We start from the raw sequence: 9,374 nt of genomic DNA, 5'->3' as shown, positions 1-9,374 counted from the left end.
GTTCGACCGTAAAATACCTCTCGGCGCTTCTCACGGGTTCTGAGCGCAGAAGCAGCGCGGCAATTGATATCGATAGTGATAAGGAAAGGCGAGCGCAGTTGGAATATTATACATAGACTGGGGAATGGGGCTGTTTCGGATAAATAAAAACGGGTTGTAAAATTCTTCCAGCTAGTTGGTGGGCCACATCACAATGACCTCTGACACTGCCATCTAGTGTATCGAGTGGAAGCCAAAAAAAACTACCTCAATCTTAAAAGTTACTGGGACGGGGCGGCGGGAACAATAGTGACTGAAATCCCAGATTAAAGTAACACAGATACACATTATGGTACAGAGGGAGTGTCTTGATAGCAACATCCCTTTCATCATCAGAGCGTCCGCTTTATCCAAATATTCCCAGTAATTAAACATTGTGCCACACATGCACAGTGTATATAATGTTAAATGCGTTATTTTATACAATGTTTGATATCCATATCATTCTAGAGCCGTGGAACTAGAATTAGCCACCGTGTATATGGATTTTGGGGCAGCATAGATTCACAGCAAATAAGAACAGATTTATAAGCGTGTATTTGCACATATAGAAAGTTACAACGATGTATACAAACTACACGCGGTTTGAAATAGAATCTTATTATCATGTCAGATTAATGTACAGTTAGCAAGCTTCGTAAACCGCCCTGTAATTTCTTTACAAGTATTTAGATTGGACACAGTTCTGAAAGAGATGAACGCTTTTCATATTGTCATTAACATCTGGATTGGTTCACTTCTTCCTCTGTAGTTGGACGGTTAAAAAGGAAGTGCTATCCGAAAGAGTTTATCTGTACATTGCAATCGTTAAGTAATATTCAACACTTAAAAAAACTGCATTAACTTTAAATGTGTCCATTTTGCAAAGGTTGATCGATTTGCATTTTTAACTTAGTAATTTGTGGAGGTCCTTGCTATTTTATGGTTGGGGTGGGAGGTGTTGCGAGTGGTTTTGCAGAGTTTAGTCTTTGAAGATGTATCTTTATTAAGAGTGACCCACGGAAAGGTCTCCCAAGGCCGGTACATCTTCCCTTTAACTTCCCTCACGGCCTTTCTGAATCTTTTCGCTGCCGCCGCGCGGCCTGCGGATAGCTTTTAGTTTTACAACTTTTCATAACTTTTAACACAAAACTCGTATCAACACCCAACCTGCAAAGCGCCTTTTATTAGTATCTGGTGCCCATCTATACTGACTTTCTGAAGTCACAGTTGTACCTGTTCTTTTTGGAACAATCCGTTGTTTGAAAATAGGAACATTGCTGCTTCGAAATTGCGGAGAACTAAAAATAGTTTTCAATAAAATAAAGTTAATATTTTCTTCAAGGTGGCAATTAAAAAAATACTAGTTAATATGAGCACGCGAGTTAGCGTTAGCGGGCCCACTGTAAATAAACCAGTGATTGGATTTATTTCGTGCCTTGTTCGTTGTTGAAGAGAAGCTTTTAAACATTTTTTTAGCAGTAGCTCCTGCTTTGGTGAAGTTAATATTTCGGGTAAAATAAGTCAGAAACAGGTTATTCTATTTTTAGCAATAATGAGGGGAAATATGTTACAGCTGAGTTTTTTGTGCTAAATTTTTGAAAATGCAACATTCATTCGCCTGCATCAATAATGGAAAAGTAGCCGACAACCAGGAGGCGATGGATGATAAATGAATACAGTTCTCGTGTCACTCAGGATGTCTGCTTGTGAGGTAAAATATTCATCTGACTTATAAGGTTTTTGTATCTCTGTCCCGTTCCTTTAATAGGCGTGGACTGAAATCTACATCGAAATGGAAGTAGACAGTCTCCGTTTTGTCTTCTCTGATCATCTCATTTCCTTTTGTAATGATTTTAATTGTCTCGCATTAATCAGTTTTGCGGATGGCCCCCGCTCTGTGACTCGGCCGCAGTTACACGGAGATCACCGCTCGGTTCATTTTTAATTCATGAAAGTGACCTGAAATTGACGCGTGGGTTGGAAAGCGACACTGACGCTTTAACATCCATGACTAATAAATTTCGAAGATTGGAAACCCAATTCAGGGCAAATATAAACTCGGCGAGGAAATATTCACGCACGGTGTGGCGAGCGACCTTTTTTTCTCGACACACAACTGTACTTGTGCCCCGCAGCCTTTCTGCGCTTCATTATTCGTGCAGGTGTTAGAAAACGTTTAACTCTATGGGGGGATAGACAAGAACATCACACCCAACGATTGGTCGAATGATCCAATCTTTTCAATAATTGCAGTACATGGAAAGTTTGCCAAAATGTTTGTCAAGCGGCTAGAGGAATGACTGACAGATAATTGATGATTATAGAGGACAGATTGCATTTTCCCTTCATAATAATCCACGATTGGATTAACTCGACGCTCTTGTAATTGATGTTTGTGGCTGCAACAAAATAAAAAAGACACAAATGTTGTTATGATGGTCCCCTGGGGGGCGAAAGGTTTCTCATCCTCGATGTTGATTTTGCCATATTGTAAAATGTCACCACCCGTGGCTGAGGCGATGAGGTGTTTGATGACTCTGATTCCTGTGACCTCGTGGAATCTCTTGCCACAGATAGTTTCCCGATCAGCCTTGAACTCCTGCCAACTTACAGCCAGAGTCTAACTTCTCCATTCGTTACAATTTCTTATCGCCCACAGTTCGTATATCTTTGGAATAAATGTTCCCTGAATACCGAATGTTATAAAATGGATCAGTTATCCTGTACATTTAAAGCCACGGCGCAATGCGCCTTAATATGTTGCAATTGTGTATGTGTGTGTATGTCTATGTTTTGTGTGTTGTTTGTGCCTGTGTTTATGTGTGTATGTGTTTGCGTCTGTATGTGTTTGTGACTGTGTATGTGTGTGCGCCTGTGTTTTTGTGTCTGTGTGTGTTATTGTGTGTGTGTGTGTGTGTTTGCCTGTGTTTGTGCATGTGTGATTCTGTGTGTATCTGTGTTAGTGTGTGTTGCATGTGCCTGTGTGCCTGCCTGTGTTTGTGTGCCTGTGCTTGTGTTTGTGTGGCTGTATCTCTGTCTGTGTTTGTGTGTGTGTTTCTGTTATTGTGCCTGCGTTTGTGCGTGTCTGTGCTTGTGTCTGTGTTTGTGTGTGTCTGCGTGTGCGTTTGTGTGAGTGTGTTTGTGTGTGTCTGTTTATGTGTGTCTGAGTGCCTGTTTTTGTGTCTGTGTTTCTGTTATTGTGCCTGGGTTTGTGTGTTTGTGTGCCTGTGTCCATGTGTGCTTGTGTTTTCGTGAATGTGTTTGTGTGGCTGTGTGTTGTCTGTACTTGTGTGTGTGCATGTGTCTGTGCTTGTGTGAGTGTGTATCTATATTTGTGTGTGTGTCTGTATTTTTGTGTATATTTGATGAGAGAGGATATAAATTAGATGGATTCAATTTACTCTCTCCCTGGTATTGATTCATTTTTGCCATGTACATTACATTAGAAAGTCACAGAAACTTTTGTGAACTCTGTGCACATTCCCACAGTTAACTGCCGATCCGATGTGCGATACCATTCAATTACAGGCAAGGCTGGGCAAAGCCCATTTAAATTCGTTCTTTATCTGCAGCTTGCAGGCTGACAAAATACCATGCAGGGGGCATGGCTGTTAATCGCAGATCGAACTTAAATTCGTTGACTAAAATGTTGGTTTTTGCATCATATTTAATATTTTGGGATAGTTTTTAATGGAATTGAGACAGGGATTGAGAGAGTAATAAGTCGCCTCAGAAAATAAGAGCTACCAATCCTTGTGTGATATACTGGGTGGCGCACACGGCGTCAAATTTACTGTAAAATTACACAAAACAGGAAGGTATTGTATTCCAGGTGTGGATTATGAAGTGGAATCAAACCTGAACTGTTTCACCCTTTAAACATGGGCGGTCGTTTTTTGTTAATCGTAGCCGCTATTGAGATAAATAAAAGAGCAAATGTTTCCTGACAGATGAGCAATGAAGCATTCAGAGATCGGTTAATTACCATCAGAGTCAGGAAATAAGTTTTATATCTCGGAGTTAACAACGACAAGTACAAATAGCTGCGTTCGAAGCGCTGTGATATCGTGCAAGCATGTTTCGTGTTAGAGATGGGCAGACACCGGATTGCTGTGAAACTTCTCATCTAAAAACACACGTAGCAAAACCAACCATGTTAACATTAAAAAAACGAGAAAAAGTTCTTTTGATTTCTGTAGTTGAAATGAATGAATTACGTGCTCGGGTTGGGGGTGGGGGTAGATAGGACAATTTACAAGGTGTGAATTAGTTTTGCATCTGCTTTTTCTGCAAGAAAGGACATCACTTCCGCATAACTAACATGTTCACGTGGACTTCACATTTTAATGTTTTTTTTGCGGGGGGATGGTGGGGGGGGGGGGCGCGCAAATACATTCAGGAAGAAAGAGGGTTAGGGTTCAGTTTGCGCAATGCTCGGTCACATTATAGACAATTGGGTTTTTTTAAAGTCAAGAAATTGCCAGCACCCAGAGGGTTAAGCACAATGTCTGAAACTGGCGTGAAGAGTGGTTGTAATCTGCCCGGGATGTGGTCAGGAACCATTACAAATACTTAGTCCATTTCCAAAATTCCCCAAGCACTCGTCTGTCTTTTTCTGCTGCTTTGGACAGATTCATTATTCCTTACAAACTCGACATCTATTCTAACCCTGAAATATGAAGTGCCGGTGAATAGTCGAGGTAATATTTAATATCCTGCGAGGCAGCCTTCTCTTTTTCTTTGACAAATGAACTACAACCCAACCAAATGGTTCACATCTGTTTGGGCGCTTCTTCTGTGTTTGCAAATTAGCATTAAAATATGGGTAAACAATAAAGGAAGCCGTTTCTAGATCACAGGACACAGACAATGATTACTGGACTAAGAACCGTGCCAAAAGCATCTGACATGGTCAGACCAGATGTTTTTACAGCTCCTATAGCTTCCTTCCTCTTAAACAAAATCCACATAAGCGCCTGAATTTGGACTTTCTTAATGAGATGACCAACAGCCACGCAGTTCACAGCCTGACTGACATCCACTCTTATCATTCATCTTTCTCATTCCTTTCCTATTTGTGTATATGCAGCCGCGTATTTATAGATGGCAGAGTGTGGAATCATTAGTCCAGCTCTGTGTTTGTATTCTCTATTAGGCGGTGCAAGTTTTCCCACAGTGCAGAGTGAATCTAACAACCCGAACACACATTTCACAAGCCAGGTTGGCTACGGTGGATCACATCTTTGTAGGCTGTCTAGTAAATGTTTATATTGTCTTCGTGCCAGTGAACTAAATTCAATGGAATTCAGCTGAAAATTGATAAAATGATAACCATTATCCCAAGAAATGTTATGCTTGGGCAGGATTCCTATAAATTGTCGATAAGACCAGCTCATTTACCAATCTTTGCACTGGGGCTCATTTAGCCCTCCATTCAATAATTCGACATATATATTCTATGATTATGATTACATATATATATATATATATATATATAATTTATATATCACACAAAAGTAACCCATGTCTGAAATGTACTGTCAATACTGGGACATTTAGCTGACCACTAAAATGGGTTATCTGGGCACATTTCATATCTGGATCAAGGCGCTCTAGTTATGCGTTTCTAATCCAATCCTGTATTAACCCTAGATCCTCTCAAAGCAGACTGTGCAGAGCACCGTCGGGCTGGTGGAGTCTACTCAGTATTTCTTGTGCTGAGATTATTCTGTAAACTGGAAGTGCTGCAATTTAGAAGTGACAGTCTAAACAGGAATGACAGATTGTGTTTGGCCTGGAAATTCCATATACTAGGAGTGCATAGTAATAGGGGAGTTCTGATAACGGCTTACCTTGAAATCAACTCCACCTACCGTGTGGCAATATCAGTTAGTGGGTTCGTGGTAAGTAATGTCTATTCCTACATCACAACAGTGACTACACCTCAAAAGTACTTTGTAAAGTGCTTTGAGATGTCCGGTGGTCGTGATAGGCACTATATAAATGCAAGTCTTTCTTTCTTAGCCATTTCTTTTGCTCAATTTTCTTCAAATCCATAGAAAAGAAACAATACAAATGTTACTGGTAAGAATAATCTTATTGTCCTGTCACAACTTCATTTTAATTTTCCATTATATTTTGCATTTATATAGTGCCCTTCATGACATCGGGGAGGTCCCAAAGCGCTTTACAACCAACTTTTAAAGAATAGTCGCTGTTGTAATGTAGGAAACACAGTCAGGACACAGGGGTTAATATAAGAACATAAGAAATATGAGCAGGAGTAGGCCATATGGCCCCTCAAGCCTGCTCCGCCATTTAATACGATCGTGGCTGATGCGATCATGGACTCAGGTCCACTTCCCTGCCCACTCTCCATAACCCCTTATTCACTTATCATTTAAGAAACTGTCTATTTCTGTCTTAAACTTATTCAATGTCCCAGCTTCCACTGCTCTCTGAGGAAGTGAATTCCACAGATTTACAAACCTCAGAGAAGAAATCTCTCCTCATCTCAGTTTTAAATGGGCGGCCCCTTATTCTAAGATCATGCCCTCTAGTTCTAGTCTCCCCCCTCAGTGGAAACATCCTCTCTGCATCCACCTTGTCAAGCCACCTCATAATCTTATATGTTTTGATAAGGTCACCTCTCATTCTTCTGAATTCCAATGAGTAGAGGCCCAACCTACTCAACGTTTCCTCATAAGTCAACCCCCTCATCTCCGGAATCAACCTTGTGAACCTTCTCTGAACTACCTCCAAAGCAAGTATATCCTTTTGTAAATATGAAAACCAAAACTGCATGCAGTATTCCAGGTGCAGCCTCACCAATACCCTGTACAACTGTAGCAAGACTTCCCTGCTTTTATACTCCATCTCCTTTGCAATAAAGGCCAAGATTGTATTGGCCTTCCTGATCACTTGCTGTACCTGCATACTATCCTTTTGCGTTTCATGAACAAGTACACCTAGGTCGCGCTGTACTGCAGACTTTGCAATCTTTCTCCATTTAAATAATAACTTGCTCTTTGATTTTTTTCTGCCAAAGTGCATGACCTCACACTTTTCAACATTATACTCCATCTGCCAAATATATGCCCACTCACTTAACCTGTCTATGTCCTTTTGCAATTTTTTGTGTCCTCCTCACACATTGCTTTTCCTCCCATCTTTGTAACTCCCCTCCTCTTCTTTGAAATTGTACCATGGGATATTTTAAATCCACCTGAGATGGCAGGCAGGGTCTCGATTTAACATTTCAATTGAAAGACAGCACCTCCGACAATGAAGCACTCCCTCAGTTCTACACTGAAGTATTAACAGAGATTTTTGTGCTCACGTCTCTGGAATGGGACTTGAAGCCACAAACTTCTGACTCAGAGGCGAGACTGCTACCAATAACACAAAGCTGACACCCCAAAAAAATGCTTTCTTCAAACTTGTTGCAAATTAAATGCTAAACGTCAGCCAAGTATGATCAAAACAAATTCTTTAAAAAAACAAGTCTTTATCACGACTCATCATTTTCATCGGAGCCGCTCACACTATTGCCCGCTCAGTGAGTAAAGTGAATTCATCGAATGTACAATCAGCAAAATTAAAGTAGATTCTCCACCGACTTCTTAAAGGAAAAGCAAAAATAAAAGTGGACTTGCTTGAACGATGACGAGGCAGTTGTCACTTTCTATGGCCAGCTAACACCGGCGGCAGAAACTATGGGCAGTTCATGTGGATTTTAAAAACTAGACCCTCACCGCTCTTATTGAGAGATGATGTCACTGAAAACGGACACGGGCCTGTTTGGAAATACCAATTACAATGTAGAATTTGATATTGTAAACATGTGAATTTTTTTCTTGTGTGACGTAATACATTTTTTATTAATGTGAAAGTGACAAAACGATTGCGACTAGCCTTTAACCGTGAAAAGTGTTTTGAACAAGGACACAATCCTCACTCAACAAGGCTCATTGTCAATAACCAATTTAAAGGAAAATCGACTGTTTGAAGGGTTATAGATGGAAAGAGAGTTATCTTACCATTCATCTTTCTCCACTGTTGTCTTCGGCTTGACTATTGCCCCAGTCAGATTTGGAACGTTGCAATTATAAACTGGGGCAGTAGGGTTAGCTTCACTTAACAGTATTAACCAGCGAGGCTTTTATAATTAGGAATTACTAAACGATGGTCAATTGCTAAACTTCAAGGCGATTATTTTAAAACTTTAATGTTAACGTTTCAAACAACCCACCTGCCAATGTACAGTGAAAGCTATCCGAGTTCATCTATCCAGCTCGTCCTCAACTTCTCGAGAAAACTTAAATGGACGAGTTCGGCAGGGGTAGACCGCGTGCCATGCATCACTGCAAGACCTCCAGTATTACTGTAATATTATTGCATTAGAACCACACAACACAGTACCAGTTGAGTTAAATGTTACATCACCAATCACATATTACTGAGATTGTAATGATAGCCTGTTTTCTTTCTTTGTAGATGCGTCAATAAAGTGTTAATGGAGAAATAAACCCGCCTCACCCAGCTGCATGCAGTTTCTTGCACTAGGCATCTCCCAGCTGTACACAACATACAATGTAATGCATCTTAATTGTTGGAGACCTTCAACCTGCAGAGAGTTTTAATTTGGGATTAATTGCCCTTTAACAATGCCTCCAAGTCCAATCCACAGCACATCAAATTAATCAGAAAAGGAAGTTCTACGATCAAAAGGATCCATGTGCAGATTCGGTTGAAGTGAGATTTTGACTTGCTGGTAAAAGACTGGGATATTAAGGAGACCGTATTCACTTACACTGATCCTTCCAAAGTTTGCAATTCAAAACGTATCGAGGTTTTAAAAAAATGCAGAGTATTCATTTAAAAAGGTTTTTACACTCAGATTGCAACGACTAATGCATATTTCACCAATGTGTTAACAGATGTAACTGGCAACTAGAACGGTCATTAATGTGCCGCTGTTCACGTTCTCCAAAATCAGGCTCTCTGAATTTATAGAAAGGACTGTACTATACCAACAATTTTCATTTGTATAGCCTTCCCAGGGCGTCTCACAGGAGCATAATCAGACAAAAATTCTGAAAGGGCTCGATAGCGTATATGTAGAGAAGACGTTTCTACTTATGGGAGAGTCCAAAACTAGGAGCCATAAATATAAGATAGTGTAATATATCCAATAATAATCCAGGAGAAACTTCTTTACTTAGAGAGTGGTAAGAATGTGAAACTCGCTACTGCATGGAATGGGTGAGGCCAATAACATCGCACTTAAGGTGAAGCTTGACAAGTACACGAGGGAGAAAGGAATAGAAGGATATATTGATAGGGTGAGATGA

The sequence above is a fragment of the Pristiophorus japonicus genome, chromosome 16, assembly GCF_044704955.1.
Source record: "Pristiophorus japonicus isolate sPriJap1 chromosome 16, sPriJap1.hap1, whole genome shotgun sequence".
NCBI lineage: Eukaryota > Metazoa > Chordata > Chondrichthyes > Pristiophoridae > Pristiophorus > Pristiophorus japonicus.
Note: the sequence above shows the minus strand (reverse complement) of the source record.